Genomic DNA, 19,507 nt, shown 5'->3' with positions numbered 1-19,507 from the left:
GAGAGATGGAGAGAAAGAGAGAGACAAAGACAGAGAGAATGTGAGAGAAAGACAGAAAGAGACAAGAGAGGGAGAGAGAAAGAAGTGGAGAGAGAAAGAGAGAGACAGAGAGAGAGGGAGAGAGAAAGAAGTGGAGAGAGAGAGAGAGAGAGAGATGGAGAGAAAGAGAGAGACAAAGAGAGAGAATGTGAGAGAAAGACAGAAAGAGACAGAGAGGGAGAGAGAAAGAAGTGGAGAGAGAAAGAGAGAGACAAAGAGAGAATGTGAGAGAAAGAGACAGAGAGGGAGAGAGAAAGATGATGAGGAGAGAGAGATGGAGAGAAAGAGAGAGACACAGAGAGAGAGAGAAAGAGGAAGAAAGAGGAAGAGAGAGACAGGTAGGAATTTGTTTGGGTGAGATTACAGGCTGCAGTGGCTGTACAATCAGATTACCTTGAAGGAGTGCAGAGAGGGCGAGACACACTCAGACAGATAAAGAGGGAGAGTCGGAGAACGGGCGAGGGAATGAAAGACAGAAATAGAAAGAGAGAGAGAGAGATTTTCTTTTAATCCGCCTCATTTGTTCCTCACTGTCGCATTACCCTGCGTTCACACTTGCAGCTATTTTTGCACTTTATGTCGCCCAAATCTTTATACATCAGTTGTTAGCGGCCGTTCCTGACATGAGCGTACTGCTGGTTGCCATGGCAGCGCCTGGCTAGTCGTCACATGATCTTGTGAGCTGTGTTTTTATGCAGATCGAGTGTGACATATGTTTATTTGGCAAGAAGCCAGTTTTTTTCCTTATATGGTAAAAATAGCCAATATTGGCTATCGGCTAAATTACGTTCATTAAGGCTCATTTATCAAACTGAATATGAGCTGATTTACTCACAAATTGTTCACAGGAGCATTTACACGAGAAATGTGTACATTTACAATTTACACAAATTTACCCTCTCTAAGTTTTGCCTTTTATGGGTAAGTTTTGTGGGCGTGCTAAATGTAAATCAGCTGTATTGCGAAGACGCTTGGTGATTTACGTCTGATTGGCGTTTATCTACATACACACGTGGGTGTGAACAAAACCACTGTTACAGAAACGTTTGTAAATGGAGTTTGATTTGAGCTACGAAAACACTGACACCCAACTTTACTAAAAGAAGCTTGCTGTAATTAACAGGCTAGTCATGCTAAAAAAATAGAAATCATTAACATTGTTCCCAGATTGTAGGCATCTATGTAGCTTCCGTTTATTTTCAGTGGGCTTGGCCTGTGTAGCTAATATCACCAACCCCAATTAAAAAAAAAATCTACTACTCATTTTTTATAGTAGCTTTATGTAGCTTAATATTGTAATCAAATGGAGGACACAGTTCTAAACTTTTTTATCTGAAAGAAATGCGGGAACTAACGTCATCAAAGTTGACATTTGGGGGATTCAAGCTCACCTGGTGTCCCTACAGCTTTACGATTTCATGCCACTACTAAAAGCGATAAATCGCAATCGAGGTATTTGACAGGACTTTGATGGTTCGTGGTTGGTAAAGTGTCCCGAGTCCCACCACCACCACTGGTCAACTCTATTGTTGCTTTATTTCTCATTTGCAGCAAGTTTTATCACATCTTCTGGCCCGCCCCCTTCGGTTGCTCCGCCTCCGGTTACTGTAAATCATAACTCTCACCGAACACACTCTCAGTGTTCAGGCGACACTCCATCATGGAAATCTTAAACATTAGATTACCAGCATAGCATTTTGAATAGCATTTAAACGGTGAAATGTGTTGCGAGGGCCGCGGATATCAACAAGGTTGTGTACGAGCAACGAGCAAGCTTTTTTAACAGTTACACAAGAATAAACACAGGACACGCCCACCTCTTCTGACTGATTTTTCTCTCTCTCATGACAGGAACGTGACCATGAGGTGACAGACGTGACGACTTTCAGAGGACGGATAAAGTGGTAAGTCCTGACAATGACAGGCCTTGCTTTTCAAACGTAATGAAATGAAATGATAAAACAGTCATGAATTAATTTTCGCTGTACGTCTTTGAATTAGTTTAGCAATAATAAGCAATATTTTAAAAAAATCTGAATTAACCTACTGTCTGTTTAAGGTTTGCATTTGCATGCTGGTAAGAAAGAAAGGATCCAGGACATGACCCTCTTCAGGAAGAAGTGAGAACAGAAGCCAGAGTCAATATCCCGGGAATATTACGACAACAATCGGGACATTTTCCAGAGGCTTGTGTGTGAACTTCTGGAACTTTCCCAGGAAAGAGGAGAAAGTCTTCGTCCTGTGACAGGCTCACAACTTTGCATTGGAGCCATTCAGAAATTGGACAAAATTATGTTTAATGACGCAAAGGTGGGTCATTAGCGGTAAAGGTGTGCGAGAGCGTCGCAGGTTTCGCGTATGAAACGGGAACTAGAACTAAACTGTGGGGGGAAATTAGCGGAAATCCAACTATGACATAAAAACCATAAGAAAGTGAGAAAGTAAACTGAGTTTCTCATACAAATGATCACCTAAAAGAAAATAAAGTTATGTGTACTTTGATGGACAAATGACTGATTTATTAGCGAGGCCACTAGGCAAGTAAAAGCTCCAGTGTGCTGCCCGGTGACATTTCACTGCTGCCCAGGAACCTCACTGACGAGGCTGAAATTTGTTAGCTAACATAACAATATACGGTGAGCTAGTTAAGTGCAGCGATTGTTACTGTCGTCTAACTGATGTGTGTAGCGCGGCAGGCGGTGGGATTCAGAACGACAGCTTCGAGGTGCGTCACACCAAAGTTTAAACATGATGAAAACTTTACGTTTGTGGAAGTCAGTAAGGAGCAGGGTTTGTTTTTTGTTTCTCTGGTTGTCGAACCGATTTTTAAACAACTATTATTAAAAAATAAAAAAAAATTTTTAAAAAGTGTAAACCCAGACATGAAATCTGCTTGCTCGAGATGCCTGGATTACTGAACTGTTCACACCTGAAATAAAATAAAGACGTAGACACAATGTCCCTTAAAACACATAAAAATGTTGTATAGTCAGAAAACGCTGCGAAATTTGAATGCTGGTCTTTGGGGAAATTTGGCTTCCTTCCTGAAGCAGAAACAGAAAGAACCTGAAAGCTTAAGATCTGCCCCTAAAATTCATCATTTTCAACAAAAAAAAAAAAAAAAAAAAACCCTACACAAAAAATCTGACCAAAATAACAATAACAACAACAACAAAAAAACAACAGAAACTACAATAACACCATTTTGTGTGTGTGTGTGTGTGTGTGTGTGTGTGTGTGTGTGTGTGTGTGCGGTGCTTCCCCGAGATCTCAGCTCCCCGTGTGTGGTAATTGCTGGGCGGCTGACACCTGCACGCCAAAGGGCTCTTTCCCCTGCAGAGTCTCTCCACACACACACGCGCACACACACATGTGCACACTGACACACACACACACACACACACACACACACACACAGCCTGTAAAACATGCATACACAGTGACGTCCACAGCCTCCAACCGCTTTGTTTGCCACGCCATTACAACAGCAAGACACACAGGAAAAACATCTAACCTACCATTAACACACACACACACACACACACACACACACACACACACACACAGGCGCGCACACACACAAACACACACGCACACACACATAGAGCGAGGGAGGAGGGAAACGAGACAAGTGTGTGTGCTGTGACCTTTCTTCCAAATGTCAGCAGCGTGAGTCGCGATTAATGGTGTGTGTGCGTGTGTGTGCGACTGCATACATGTGTGTGTGTGTGCATGTGCGACCGCATACGTGTGTGTGTGCGTGTGTGTGTGTGTGTGGAGACGTACTCGCTTCACCCGGTCACGCTTTCTCTAAAACCCCCAAAGGGGAGGGAAAAAAGCATGTGAGGAGTTTTCAGAGAACTCCGTTGATTTACGCAAAGAGATGGACTGACTGCAGAACGACGGAAAAAACGAGGGAGGAAATGAGAGAGGGAGAGGGAGAGAGAGGGAGAGGGAGGGAGGGAAGTGAATTTAATCACAAGGTCACTCCTCGTCCTGGGTGACGGCAGAGCGGGCTAATGGAGGGGGGGAAGAGAGAGAGGGAGGGAGATGGGGAGAGTAAGGTCATCAGCTGTAAGCTGGACGAGTGCAGGTTAAAAGAGGTGAGGCCAGGAGAAGAGAGGAAGAGAGAGAGAGAGAGAGAGAGAGAGAGAGGGAGAGAGAGAGAGAGACTGTGGGAAAGGGATGTCAAGGACATTTAATGTTCCCAGTGAGCTCAGAGGGAGACAGAATGATAGATGGAAGGAGAGACACAGAGGTAGAGAGAAAATGAAAAAGGGAGACACACAAAGATCGGAGAGACAGAACAACAAATAGGAGAGACAAAGATAGGAGACACACAATGACAGAAAGAGATAAAGTAATAGATAGAGACACAACATTAGCTAGAAAGAGAGACTGAAAGAGATACAAAATGATACAACGATAGAATGAGACCCAATGATGGATAGAAGATAAAGATGTAAAGAAAAAGAGAACTAAAGATAGCAGGAAAGACAATGACAGAATGAGATACAAAATAATAGATAGAAAGAGAGACAGAAAGATGGAAAGAGAGACACAACGATAGACGGATTTTCTTTCCCCAATATCGATATTACAAACTTGTGTATCATCCAAGACATCAGCTTTTTAATCAGGTTTGTAGCTAAATGAGAATTTTTTTTTTTTACGCAAACCGTTCTTTTTCCCACCAACATCCGATCCAGTGTTGCTGCTATCGGACCGATATGGAATTTCGTAACTGTTCCTCTCTACGTGTAACGTTTCGAGACTACGTAGCTACCACCAAATTTTATGGCAGGAACAATATGGGATTTTTTGGAACATGATGTCTGTGTTTTTACAGTGTTTTTATTTAATACTTACGAACAAGGTTGCTAGCTAATTGAATGTTTAAAACATTAAATCAAAACATTAAGTAAAAACATTCTAAATATTCAGAAACATCAAAAAATTATGTTTATCACAAATTTTATTCTGTAACGTGATATTCGGTATATTCCAATACGATGTTTTTTACGATGTTTTTATTCAATGCTTGTTAAACTTAAATCTAAGGTTCGACAGCATGAAATGGCATGTATACGTTTGTGACGTACATTTGAAGTGAATAAAGAGGCGAATTAGCGATGCAGGGAAGAAGCACATTTTTCAAATTGAAAGTAAAGTTTGATGTGGCTTCTGAATTTGTAGCTAGCTAGCTAACGCCGTTAAAGGATATCTTCCCCCCCAGGCGTGACTTAGACGGGTATAATTCTGATAATGTGAGAACGTGATCCTCCTGCTTCTCCAGTAATATCGAACGCAATGCCAGTAGTTGGAAAATAAACATTTACAAAATATTTGAAAGGAAACATGGTTAATGACGCCATGGAGCAAAAAGAAAAAAAAAAAAAAGTATGCTTTTACCGGACGAGGCTGGGAGATATCGGAGATAAGGGTTCAGCGAGACGGGCATTAATGTTTAATGTCATAAAACTGCAGCCAGAAAGCGGGCGAGCAAGAGAGAGAGAGAGAGATGGGGGAGAGAGAGAAAGAGAGAGAGAGAGAGAGAGAGATGGGGGAGAGAGAGAAAGAGAGAGAGAGAGAGAGACAGAAAGATAGAAAGCTGGAGAGAGAGAGAGAGAGAGAGATGGGGAGAAAGAAAGAAGAGAGAGAGATGGAGAGGGAGAAAGAGAGAGAGAGAGAGAGAGAGAGAGAGATGGGGAGAGAGAAAGAAAGAAGAGAGAGAGAGAGAGAGAGAGAGAGAGAGAGAGATGGAGGACAGGGAGCAGTGCTAAACAGTGGCAGAGGACCGAGCTAATGGCTGTTCACCTTGCCTTGTTCTCTCTGTGCTGACACACACACACACACACACACACACACACACACGGCTGTCTTTTTAATGTAGCAGTTACCATGGTGGCTGGAGAGCACTCCACAGCTGAGGCTGGCTGGCAGACGAGGGGTGTGTGTGTGTGTGTGTGTGTGTTTGGGTCCTTGTCAAGCCAAACACACACTCACCAGTCAGTGTCAGCACAGGGTTGGCCCTTGCTTCCAGCTCTACCCTCCTCTCTCTCTCTCTCTCTCACACACACACACACACACACACACACACACACACACCTCATTGCACTCCTAATTTGCACATGACGCCTCAACACGCCGGGCCATTACTCATTTGTACAGCTCCGGTTTAAAAACGCCTGAGCCAGCAGCCCTGGACACACACACACACACACACACACACACACACACACACACAGAGAGAGAGAGAGACGTGTGTGTACAAGCACACACGAAACACAAACCAAAAACCACTAGACAAGCACAGAAGCATAAAAACACCCACACACCCACAACACACACATGGACAAAATTAGCATAACAAACTGGATTTCCAGATTTGACCGAGCGAAGAGTCCCTGGGTCAACATGGGCGGGGCTTGGGTTAAACACGAGCTGTCAATCACAAACTTGATCATGTGACTTCACCCGCTAGTTTTTTCTTTTCCCTTCTTCTGCCTGATGGAGTGTTTTGAAATTTGAACTTAGCTACATGGTTTATATTAATATTAAACAATGAAATAGTTATCTTAAATGTTAGCTAGTTAAGCTAGTTAACTAGTTAATCTAATGTTAGCTAGCTTGCTAGAGAGGGTCAGTTTTAATTACAGAATAAAACAGCTCATATATCTTTACCCTATGTCCACACTTAGCAAGTACCAAGTCACTCGTGTCACTTGTAGTTTGTCCTGTGAGTTTGTCGCGAAAGATAATGATGTCACTTGTGGGCGTGGCCTGCCTAGCTTTTTTTTTTAAGAAATGGCAGCGGCTGTATGTAGCTTCTAAGGCTAACTAGTTAAAGACAAATTAAACAACGCTCTAATCAGTGTGAAAATCAGTTGCGTGATTTACATGTCAGGCTTCGTAGCTTCGCTCTCAGATTAGATTAGCAAATTAAGCTAGCTGTACTAGCTACGCACATTCACCAGACGATCTCTGCTACTTCCGTCCTAGGTTTATTTTTCTTCTTTCTCTATACACATTTAATGAGAGGTATAGGACCATAGGATTGGTCCGAGGAATCATTCGAGACAATCGTTTAGATTGATTTATCGCATCAAAAAATATGCACAGAATTGAGAAAATCGCAGTTTGAATGTCACTTGTTGCGTTGTTGTCCTTGTTACGTACTTACGTAGAAAATAAAGTCGTCTGTCGCTTTGTCTCATGCTAGTATGAATGTAGGATGAACCTGCTACTGTGGACATTTTAATGCTAGTTAAGCTAACTATTTAGCACTGTGTTGTATTTAAGGAAGCTGGCTAGCTTAGCTAATGCTAATGTTGGTAAATTGTTAAAGTGTGAAAAATAAATCCAGTATTTTGTCCTGAGCACTACACGAAGTGGACGAAATGAAGAGAAAAGCGCACAATCACATTCTCAACTCATCGATCGAAGTTAACGTAAACCGTCGCGGTTTTAAAATAACCCGTCGATCCGACTTCATCCTCGCTCTTTTCGCCGACTGTCGATCTCAGACGATTCTTCGATTCACATACGGACTCCTACAGTAACCTGCAGGCAGGCTGAAAGGTCAAGGTCAAAGGTCACCGACCCTGAGGGAGCGTGTCTGACGCAGGCCAGCTTGTTTCAAAACGGTGGAGCGTAATAAACGCTTCCCGCCTGTCAATCAGCGCAGACGCACGCGCGCGCACATGAACAGGCCACGCACCATTAGGCCTACACACACACACACACACACACACACACCTGCATGCACTCGCAAAGACACACACACACACACAGGTCTGCGTCAGATCGGTCCCCGCGTTTATGAACGCATAAATCCTGCGCTCGCGGGGTGGAGGCTGGGAGGATTCGTGAAACGCGCGCGCGCCCCGACGAGCCCTCCTCGCGCGAGAGAGTAATCGAATCGCGCTGTCACGCGGAAAGAATTATTCCCCCCGTATCGCCGAGCAGCCGGTAATTGGATACGATTTAACATTCGCCGCTGCTAGACTGGTTACACACACACACACACACACAGCGCGCGCACGCACACATTTATTTATTTATATTAACGTGGAGAAAAATCCCGCTGAGGCTTGTACCCCCACCCACCCACCCACCCACCCACCCACACACACACACACACACACACACACACACACACACACACATCGAGCGGCGCGAGGGAGGCTGTGGCGGAGGAATCATCTTTCAGCGCTCGTAAAGCACGCCTCGCCGTGACAAACGGATTAACGGCGGTGTGTGTGTGTGTGTGTGTGTGTGAGCGAGGCTGCGGGGGGGGTGTGTGTGTGCGCGCGCGCGCGCGCTCCGCGTTTAACCCACACACTCACACACACACACACACACAGAAGCACGCGCACAGGTTAAAGAACATTTGGCAGCCAATGGAACAGAAGAGTTAAAAGGCGAAAAGAGGGAAGAGGGCCGCGCGCGCGTCTGTGTGTTTGTGAGATCTGCCTTTAAGGGCCCGCAGTCTCACACACACGCACACGCGCACACACACACACACACTGAGCGAAGAGACCTTCACGCACTGAGGGAATGCGTGTGTGCGTGCGAGCTCGAGCGAATGACGGTTTAAAAAAAAGTGCCTCATAAAGTCCCGCTTTAACGAGACCCAGGCTCGTTAAAGCTCCGCGTTTCTCAGGCAGTCCAGTGAAAGCTGACCAAACGAGCTCCTCTCTCCTGCACTCGGACCTGAGGAGGAAGCCAGAGCGATCAGGAAACGCAAACTGTACAGATTATGACGTCACAACACGCTATTCACCTCTTCACTTACGCAAACTTATTTAAATGAAGGAATAAGACACTGTGTCGGAGTGCCGTTACAGGAAAACAATCGGCGACAATTATTTTCCGACAACACGCTGACGCTGGAGACTCCTTCCAGAAACGTTAAACAAACGTCTCCGTACAAAAAACTTCACCATATCAGCGATGCGCTCGTTCCGATACGCTGACGTGGAGTTCATCACACGTGTACTTCATGTCTGCACCGATCGTAACGTTGTGACGTTAGTAAGCGCTACGCTCACGGTTAAGCCTAGCTAGCTCTCAATTTGCGCAATTTTAAAGCTAGTAACGTGGCCACATTGTAAAGTCTTTTCTACTTATCTCGGGTTCATCCTTCAGTCTCAACACTCAGAGATACAGCGTGAATTTAGCATTTTTCAAGTCACCGAGTTACGCTGAAGAACACTTCAAGTTCTAGATTTCTGCGCCTTCTTTGAGTTCCTGCCTTTCTGTAGTGCAAAAGCCTTTTAAGGGGCTCGAAAAAGGAATGCGTGTGTGTGTGTGTGTGTGTGTGTGTGCGCGCGTGAGAGTGTGTGTGTGAGCGTGTGAGACGCTTGCTGGCGCTGCGGGAGTTTCCAGAGGGATTGGCCCTTTGTGCATTCATGTCAGCCTGTGAATTTATTGCCTCTCCGCCTCCACAGCCTCGATTGCAGCCATCTGGAGTTTCGCCTAATCTGGATCTGCTGCAGTTTCACCACGGAAGGAGATCGGACCGGCTCCGATTCACATCCTGAGTCTATACGCTGTGTAAATATTATCATGTGACAACGACAAAACCCCATCTCTTGCGTAGCAGTTAGATTTTTTTTGTTTTGTTTCATCGATCCCTTCATTTTGACCACCGGGTTCGTAGCTAGCGTTTGACTTGAACCTCAGAAGCTACCAATGAGAGATCAGCACACGATTACGCAAAACCCAAGGCTGTTTCCAAACATTTTGTGAGCTTCACACACGTCATATAACTATATATCCAAGAATAAAGAGAATTCATCATCTCGGATGAGAGACAAACAAATAATAAAAAAAACAGCAGCACAAAAAGGAATTAAAAGTTGGCTTGATTCTTTCAGTCGGTTCTAACACGGACGAAACCTCGTAACGCCTCCTTACAGCACCTGAAAACGCACCATTAGACCATTACGCTACTTAGCATTTCGTCATTGGTCACGATGATCTGAGTTGCTACGGTTCTGGAAAGAACTGTAGATGATTGACGTTTCGCCACATGAGCCGTGATTTTAAAGATGATCATTATAGCTAGGCGTAACAAGCTAGCAATTTCATGTGTGCGAGACTAACACTTTTTACTCCAGATACTAGCTAGCTCCCTAGCTAGTCACTAACTTTTCCCAGTTCAATTACCTCAACGAGAAACTTGAAGCAAGAACGCAGACAAAATTTATTAGCATAACATTCTTACCATTTTTTTTGTTTGCGTTTTCCAATCTAGACAGATAAAGCTATAAACGCTTCACGATCGCAGCTTTTTCGTAATTTTCTGACAGTACTTATCTAATTTTATTGCGTTGTTTTCTTTTTATACCAAAGGAGGTGCAAAGTGACTGTCTGATACGTAAACCTTTTCGCAAAAAAACTAGCTTTTTTGCATATCTATTTTAAAAATCATGGCGCCCTCTGGTGGTGTGGAGGCCATAAGCGAACGCTAATAGCAAGAAATCTTTACTTTGAAGAATGCTGTGTTTATGCGCAAGCTGATTTCTGCATCACGCTGATCGACGACGTAAACGGTGCACAACACAGTCATTTTCTTTAATCGCGGGTCTATCATTAGAGGATCTTCACCGTTTAATCTGACATGCAGACGTTAACACACCTTATCACGCAGTCTGGGACAGAATTAGGGCAAGACTTTACTGGGGTCTCGTACAGTGTGATGACAGGTTTAAAAGATCGTGGAAATCGCACAACTAAAAACGACTAGAAACAGAGGTGCAGTGGATCCAGTCGGAAAGAAATCAATGTCCCTCTTGACGTACCGGCTATTCTTAGCGTCCAAAACCCAGAGCATCCAAACCCGTGCACCTCCTTCATTGACCAGCTCCAAATTCAATACCCCTCCCCAAAAAAAGAAAAAACACGTCTATGCACGGGCCTCGAGGCTTTTTGCTCACGCTGCTGAAAAAGCCTCTAATGCAAACATTCTGTACGTGCAGAGAATAGGAAGAGAGCAGAAAGAGGTGTGTGTGTGTGTGTGTGTGTGTGTGAGAGAGAGAGAGGGAGAGAGAGAAAGAAAGCGAAGACAGCAAGGAACCCGACGCTCTGCTCAGGCAAGACGAAAAGAAGAAATATTGCCCTCGGGGAGCGGCGCAGCGCGAGGCGGGTGAGGAGGAGGGCTCAGATCCAAAATAACGAAATTAGCGAGGCGACGGGAAGCTCCTGAGGGTAATCGTCATCCGGATTCCCAGCACTGTTTCAAAGAGAAGACAGAACAGGCTGAGATAACGCTGTGATATCGAGCGGCCTCGAACTCCAGGTGATAAGACGTCGCCTGAATTCACAAAACCTCCGCCATGGAAGAAAAAACATTCCTTCGTGAAGGACGTCTGTCTTTTTTTTTTGTCTGGTTTAAATCACAGCCACTAGAGAAAGCAGACGTTGTTGAAAAATAAAGTTGGAATCCAAACCCTGATTCATGAATATCTGGTAAATGATTTATAAAAGCTGGACTTCAGGACTTTCTGTTGAAAGGAAAGTGATGAAAGCCACAAGAACCAACCATGTTTAGGTCCAACGGATCATTTTAAAGTAACTGGCACTGAAGGCATCAGATACGGAGAGCTCAATTTATGATAAGATGTTCCTGGTTTGCTAGCTAGTTAGCCTAATAAATGGCCAGGGCATAGACTACTTTGTATGCATCGTTGTGTGGTTGAACATAAAGATATGTCTTTTGTATAGCCGTAAATGAATCTCTAGCTAACTTGCTAGAACACCTGCAAGTACAACAGCAAGCAATCATTTATCAGTGGTTCAGTAAAGTTGTATGAAAATGTTTTCATATCCAAATGGAACTTACAAATATTTTGCTGACCTTCTTCTGTGCGTATGTTGATAAATGATAAAACCAGCCTGCTTACAGAGAGCTAAAACCGAGAAAAAGCACCTAAGCACGGCATGTGCTAAAATCTTCCAGTAATACAGCTAACTAATACACACTAACGCTTCCTCCTTTGATAGGGTGCCATTACTTTTGTCACAACTGAAGTATAGTTCTATTTGACATACGGTTACCTGGCTTCACATCTTTTCAAACGGCTGCTCATGCTGTATCACAGGACAGCGCAACACAATTGAAGGAAAGCGCTATCCGCCCTTTTCCGCATATATGAACTCACAGAAGTTGACGATTGGCTAGCATCGCTGTGATTGACAGGAGAGAGAGAGAGTTTGCCCCTCCCACCCAGACAGCACAACCAATTCTGGAGGGTCAGTTGAAACTTTTCCAGCATCGGTGCTACCTGCCCTAAGAGGAGAGCGTAGCCTACAGCACTGTTTACGCAACTTCTATAGCCTACACACAGGTTATATAACGCGGGAGGCTAGAAACGAGAGCCTGAGTTCAGCTGTATGCTATGCTAAGCTTGTTACACTGACTGCTAAACTGAGCGCTCTAATGTCATTACAGCAACCGGATTTGCATGCGTCTCTTCAGTGTGTGTGTGTGTGTGTGTGTGTGTGTGTGTGTGTGTGTGTGTGTGTGGAGGAAATATAGACTTTGGATTCCCAGGGGGTGCAGATGCAGTTTAGTGGGGTGTATTAACATTATCACTGCTCACGTGACGATTTGGACACCTCATGCACGCTCACGTGGCGAGACAATTTTACAATTCACCCGAGGTTTTTTGTTGTTTTTTTTTCCCCCAAATCAGGACAGTGAGAAGTCCTTGTTGATGAATTTCTTGCAGTGCTCTTTTTTTTCTTTTGTGACTAGCCTACCAGCAGGTCAAAGGTTAAAGGTTAAAGGTCAGGGTCAGGGTCAGGGTCGTTCTCAAGGGTTAGCCCTGCATTCACGCTAGAGTTTCACGCCGTTCCTCTTCACAAACAATCAGATTAGGACGCGCTCGAGCCGCCGTGTGTGAATCAGAGGCGCCTGCTCTTCACACTTCACCGCTTTCTGATTTTCCATTCGCTCGCGCGCATGAGAGGGCGAAACGAACGAACGGAGGAGCAGCACTCGCGCCCCGCGCCTCCCTCCGTTTCTCTTTCTCTCTCTTTCATTCTTGCGGGCGCAGACTCGGTGCCAGAGGTTTCTCACAGCGAGACGCTTGAAAGTGTTTATAGGCGCAGTCTCGAGGCTGCCGCCGCCAACACACACACACACACACACACACATAACAGGCTGCCAGAGAGCGAAGACAAGGTTTATCTCGGTTCCGGTTATACCACAGACTGAAAAAGACCGTAAATCCGATTGTTTTAAAAAACCACACACTCGCGTTCCGACATAAAAACACAAGAGCGGGCCAAAAAAAACCTCCCGGATGTAGACTAACTCAATTTAAATATCCGTTAGCCTGGAAATAAAAGTTGTTGGCAGTGTTTTAACATTTCTACAATGAAGATCAGGGGAAAGTAGCTAACGCATGCTCAAAAAGTCGCCAGATGATGTCATAGACTCATTTCCAGGTTCACTGTCACAATCGTTTGCATATCAAAATGTGTTACATGAAGGAGGAGTATTTTCTGAAGACACATAAGAATAGAAGTTGTCTGGTCAGGATACCACAAAACTAACTATTTATATATTTATAAAATTTTATAATTTCTATCAAGGATGAAACAACAGTGAGCAGTGATTGGCTGTTAGGAGCAGTGGGGAGCAGTGGTTGGCTGGTAGGAGCAGCGGGGAGCGGGGATTGGCTGGTAGGAGCAGCGGGGAGCGGGGATTGGCTGGTAGGAGCAGCGGGGAGCGGGGATTGGCTGGTAGGAGCAGCGGGGAGCGGGGATTGGCTGGTAGGAGCAGCGGGGAGCGGGGATTGGCTGTTAGGAGCAGGGATTGGCTGTTAGGAGCAGGGATTGGCTGGTAGGAGCAGCGGTGAGCGGGGATTGGCTGGTAGGAGCAGCGGTGAGCGGGGATTGGCTGGTAGGAGCAGCGGGGAGCGGGGATTGGCTGGTAGGAGCAGCGGGGAGCGGGGATTGGCTGGTAGGAGCAGCGGGGAGCGGGGATTGGCTGGTAGGAGCAGCGGGGAGCGGGGATTGGCTGGTAGGAGCAGCGGGGAGCAGTGGTTGGTGATTAGTGATTAACTCAGTCAGATATTACATGCTGGTGGTAAACTGACTGAACCTGGGGTCTCATTTATAGTGCGTGTACCATAGTTTTGTGTGTAAACTGCATATACACATTTCCATGCACAGAATGCGATTTATCTAGTTATTCTTGTGTGTGAGGATGTGCGTATATTTAGAACTAGTCGATTTCATTTGCCCAGCACAGTTTTAGTTGATCTCTGCCAGCAACTCGGCCCATTTTTGGAGAGGCCAACAACACATAGAGCAATAGCATCCCTGTGGAGACTCTAGATCTTTCTACTGTAGGGTTTCAGCCGCGGGCACATTTCAACAAGAAACTGGAGGCAGGTCTGGCACTTTCCAAACAGCTATGAGCCAAAAAAATGATACATCTTACATGGATTCACATCACTCATGCCACAATACATTACAGTTCCATATACAGCAGTGGAAAATAAAACAATCAGGAATTTTTACACCATCTCAGCGTTTGTAAATGCAACAGTAACATGAACACACAGCTATAAAATTACCCTTTTAAAGCAAAGTTGGTTAACATATGGTGACTTGGGGCTTTTCTTTATATAAATGTGTGTGGCATCGGCGTAGCACAGGAACACACACACGGCAAAAACCTTAAACTTATTTATCATGCAGCAAGACCTTAGTCAAACTTTATAAATGTACAGAAATCACAGACATCATGTTCCCTCCATCTCCCCATTTATGGGGATAAAAAGACACCAAGTCTAATGACAAAAATCACAAAGACAGCAACACTAACACTAAAGTCACCCACTTTTTACTTTTCCCCCTAAGGGATGTCCTGAAGATGTTTGTCCCAGTGTTCTCCTGCTCCAGCATGACAACTGGCCACGCACACACACACACACACACACACGCACGCACGCACACACGCACACACCCTTCATATTTCATAAACAGTGAGCTGGTGCTCTTTACACCTGCTTAACATGCAGCACTTTCACACAGATACACACTACTGCACCATGATGTTCAGTGCTTTAAAAACCCAGCTCTGTAGAAACACACTAACAAATGAGCAAACAACAAACAACAACAACAACAACAGTCACGTGACTCAGCCATTCCCAGGCCTTGACTTTCCTTTCAGCAAATGGTGGCATTTAAATGAGTTACAGCAACAAAAACATCAATAAATCATAACCTGCACTGTTAGCTAACTCATTAGCAGACGCATTAAAAGCACCAAACTGTTCATTAGCCTTTGCTACCAGAGTTGTGAGAGTTTAGCACTTACCAGGAGCAGAGAGAGAGAGAGAGACCAGGTACCAGAAGCACCAAATGATCCAAACACTGACAGCTTTCCACTTTCCACCTTCCACTGCTTTGTCTTTCCTCTTTCTTCACACTTCTGCTCCATTTTCATCAAACTCATTCTGATATTTCCGTCTGCTGCGCGGTTACAAACAAACAGCTCCTACTTAGCCACGTGACGTCATTAGACTTCATTAGCGCCTTCACCTGATCACGTGATCTAATTAGACGCATCCGATTGGCTAGAATGTGCGTCTCTCAGCTCTGTACATAATCAAGAACACCTTGAAATATAAATGCCACAGCTTTAACACAAAATAAAGGAATAGTTCATGAGGGAAAGTTGTAATATTTTATATTGGTGTCATAGAAAATTAAGTTATAATCATGAAGTAGATTTATTTGTTATGCTATTAAACAGGAAGAGATTAAACAGACTAATTGAAGATTAGCAGTGTGCTGTTATCCACACTACCACACTGCACAGGCAGTAATTAAGCACACAGTCATATCACCTGGTACTGAGGAGAATCCGGCTCTTTTCACTGAATCGAATCATTTGACTCGATTCACTACTAAGAGTCGACTCTTTCCACTCCTTGGGATTCCTTGGCATTTTTTTCTCTTTGTGATATTGTTCTTTTTTACCTAACTATGGCTGAAATGATTCCCTGAAATCTTACTTTACTTTCTAATGAACAAAATAACATTACTTCACACTGACCTAGTGAAGTGTTGAGTTGTAAATCGTGTGTGTGTGTTTGTGCGTGTGATACGTTCAGGTTAGCTATTTAGCTAGTCTTGATATTATTATTTTCATTTCCTGCATAGCATCATACACACTTGACACTACACAGTAACCAGTCATAAAGGATGTTAATAGGCTAATACTACTAGCTAGTGGATAAAATGCTATAAAATTCTTCACTGCCATGAATGCATCGTCTTGTAATGCGTAACGTGACGCGCTCACCAGTTGCCATTGCGACCAAAGATGGCCGACGAGAAAGTTCTGTCGGTATGAGAAATTTTTTGTTTAAAATCTCAGAGTGTGAGCGCTGCTACGACGCTTGTCTAAAATCGACCAATAGGATGATGCCAAACTCAGGGGACAGCTACATATACGGTAGCGGCGATGGTAAAACGTAAACAAACGTAAATAAACACGCATGGACAGGGAAAAAACCTCTTTGTTACCTCAGGCTCACGTTGAAGAATGTTCGTTTTTATGCGAATTTTCTAATCACACTGACGTAAGCAGAACATAGTCATTTTCTTTATCACAGGTCTATCGGAAGAGAATCTTCATCGTATAATCTGACCTGGAGAACACACGTTATCGTACGGTCTGTAGCCGACATTTTTTAGGAATCTCGTACAGTGTGACAAGTAATAATCTTAAAAGACTATCAGTTAATCAATCATTTTTTTATGAGTGTTTATATAGTGAAAAGTCACGACGTGAAAAACACACAAAACAAGTCACAACGCAAATGTCACAGTCTGTAGGCGAGCCTAAAGGAGCTTGTTCGTGAATGCGGTGTAAACGAGAATTAGAAAAAGAAAATATTAAATAGTAATATGGCAGCTATGGTAATCTTGGGAACCAGTGGTGGTGTTTTATTTTGACACATGGTTTAATATAGTAGGTGTAGTGTGCGGTTTGGGACAGAGCCGACGAACAATTCCAACTCGCTCCCAGTGGCTGAGCTCAACAAAGCCTTGAGCTCTGCAGGGGTATTTTCTTATCCATGAAATTAAACGGCAATTAATCAGCTGGGTGAATAAGTCAGTGTGTGTGTGTGTGTGCGTGTTTGTGTATCTTGGGGGATAGGGAGTTTCTGTAAATTATACCAACCAATCCATAACGATCTGCAGGTGGAATGTAGAGAGAGAGAGAGAGAGAGAGAGAGAGAGAGAGAGAGAGAAGAGTGCATAGGCCTCTGCGTGTCTATGTGTGTGTGTGTGTGTGTGTGTGTGATCATCCTGATTGATAACGGCTGCTGGAGGCGCCGCTGCGTGCAAAGAGCTTCCTGCAACCTGAACCTCAAGCGCTCTCTTTATATCTCTCTCTCTCATATCTCTCCTTCTTTTGCTCTCTCTCTCTCTCTCTCTCTCTCTCTCTCTCTCTCTCTCTCTCTCTCTCTCTCTCTCTCTCTCACTTCCGGTGTGATTGTTGGGGGTGAGCGTGTGGACTGAGTGGTGTGAGTGCGTTTGGATTCTGTGAGTGAATCTTTTTTCTCTTTTCTTGGCTTTTCTCTCTGTTAGTTGTTTTTGTGTGTTTTTGGTTTACGGTGCAGTTGTTTTGGGCCGCGTGCTACCTGTTTTCTCGGGAGCATGCCGGCCCCGCGCTCGCAGTGTTTGAGTTCACTGACCCGGCGTCATGGAGTGAAAGTGGCGTCCGGGGTTAGTGTAGAGAAATGCTGCCTGGCAGTGGGTGATGTTGTTGGGCATGAAAACATATTGTCTGCCTCCAGGATGAATAACGCTACGGTTATATTTCTCAGCACTACTGAAAAGGCTAACGAACTAGTTGAGACAGGGATTGTTATTGATGATTTTTTTACCTTTGTGCTTCCACTTTCTGCACCATCAAAGAAAGTCACATTGTCCAATGTACCACCGTTTTTAAGTGATGAGGTATTAGCTAAAGCTTTGTCTCGTTACGGTAAACTGGTTTCTCCTATTAAAAAGATCCCCATCAGTAGCGAATCGCCTTTCCTGAAGCATGTTGTCTCGTTTAGGCGCTTTGTTTACATGATTATGAATGACGATGCTGAGTTAGATGTGTCCTTGCACTTTCGGGTTGATGAGTATGATTACATTATTTACGTAACAACTGATAAAATGAAATGTTTTAATTGTGGGCAATCTGGTCATTTAATCCGTGCTTGTCCCGCAAAAAACTCAAACGACCCGTCAGCTGATGGTGACGTTGCCGCTGTCGGAAGTGACGTGGTAGTTAACGCTGAACCCGATGAAGCAGGACCGTCAGACGAGGCCCCGGGTGTATCAGGGATAGGAGTAGTGAAGGATAAGAATGATGATGCTTTACCTGTGATCACACCAACTGATGCTAAAGAATTAGCAGCTGAAAACACAGTTTCTGGTGTAGAAGTGTCTAATGCTCAGGCGGAGATAGCCGTTACTGAGACAGATATCCTTTTAAACGATGCTTTCCACAATGACTTGCAATCTACTGTGAGTAATGTACATGATGACAGTCGAATGGAAACAGAGCAGGCAGATTTTAAAGTCCCATTAAAAAGAAAGAAGTCTGGTAAAGCTCCGATTGTTAGACATGCAAAGAAAGCAGATATAACCGAGCCAAGTGATCAGGATGAAACGGAAAGTGACAGTGAGTTTTCTGATTCGAGTGTTAGTCTTTCTCAGAGTGATTTTTCTGGACGTCATTATGAGGTAGATGACATTAAACTGTTCCTCAGAGCTACGAAGAATAAGAGAGGAGTGCGCATTAACGAATACTTTCCTGACATAAAGCAGTTTGTTGAGAAAACAAGGTGCTTCATGATGGAGGGCTCCTTTACAAATAAAGAGGTTTATCGATTGAAAAAGACATTGAGCAAACTTAACTCTGAGCTCAGTAATGAGGACAGTGAGAAAGCCTAATGCCAGGTATTGTAATAGAATGTTCCTGTGGGCAGGGATTTTTTTCTTTTCCTTAAGTATGTGTCATGTTAATGTTGCTACCCTGAATCTGAATGGTGCTAGAGATATGCACAAAAGAGCTTCATTATTTGAAGTAATTTATCAGAAAAAAATTGATGTCACTCTGTTACAGGAAACACACACTGATGTTAATAATGCTGCTGATTGGGCAGTAGAATGGAATGGGATTGCTGTTCTAAGTCACAATACTTCACTGAGTGGTGGAGTTGCTATTCTTTTTGCTAAGAGTTTCAGCCCACGCTCTTATCAGATTGAAGAGGTTATTAAAGGGAGACTTTTGAAAGTAAGAGCCTCTTTTGAAAATGTTGTATTTGTTTTTATTTGTGTATATACACCAACTTCAGCTGTTGAAAGAATGCTATTTCTAAATACTTTGTGCTCTGTTTTACAAAATGTTGGTGTTGATGAATATTTATTT

The 19,507-nt window shown here is 44.0% G+C and overlaps 1 long non-coding RNA gene across 1 annotated transcript in view; it reads right to left on the bottom strand.

The window, feature by feature from the left end:
• LOC113524260 (uncharacterized) overlaps positions 1-15,669 on the bottom strand; it is a 95,448-nt gene extending 79,779 nt beyond the window's left edge. Inside the window, exon 1 of the long non-coding RNA XR_003402524.3 lies at positions 15,383-15,669. This is a non-coding gene — a long non-coding RNA (uncharacterized LOC113524260). The remainder of the gene's footprint in view (positions 1-15,382) is intronic.
• Between the last annotated feature and the right edge of the window lie 3,838 nt (positions 15,670-19,507).

This window comes from Pangasianodon hypophthalmus, chromosome 25, assembly GCF_027358585.1.
Source record: "Pangasianodon hypophthalmus isolate fPanHyp1 chromosome 25, fPanHyp1.pri, whole genome shotgun sequence".
Lineage (NCBI taxonomy): Eukaryota > Metazoa > Chordata > Actinopteri > Siluriformes > Pangasiidae > Pangasianodon > Pangasianodon hypophthalmus.
The sequence above is the reverse complement of the archived record's forward strand: the minus strand, read 5'-3'. Positions and strand labels throughout refer to the sequence as shown.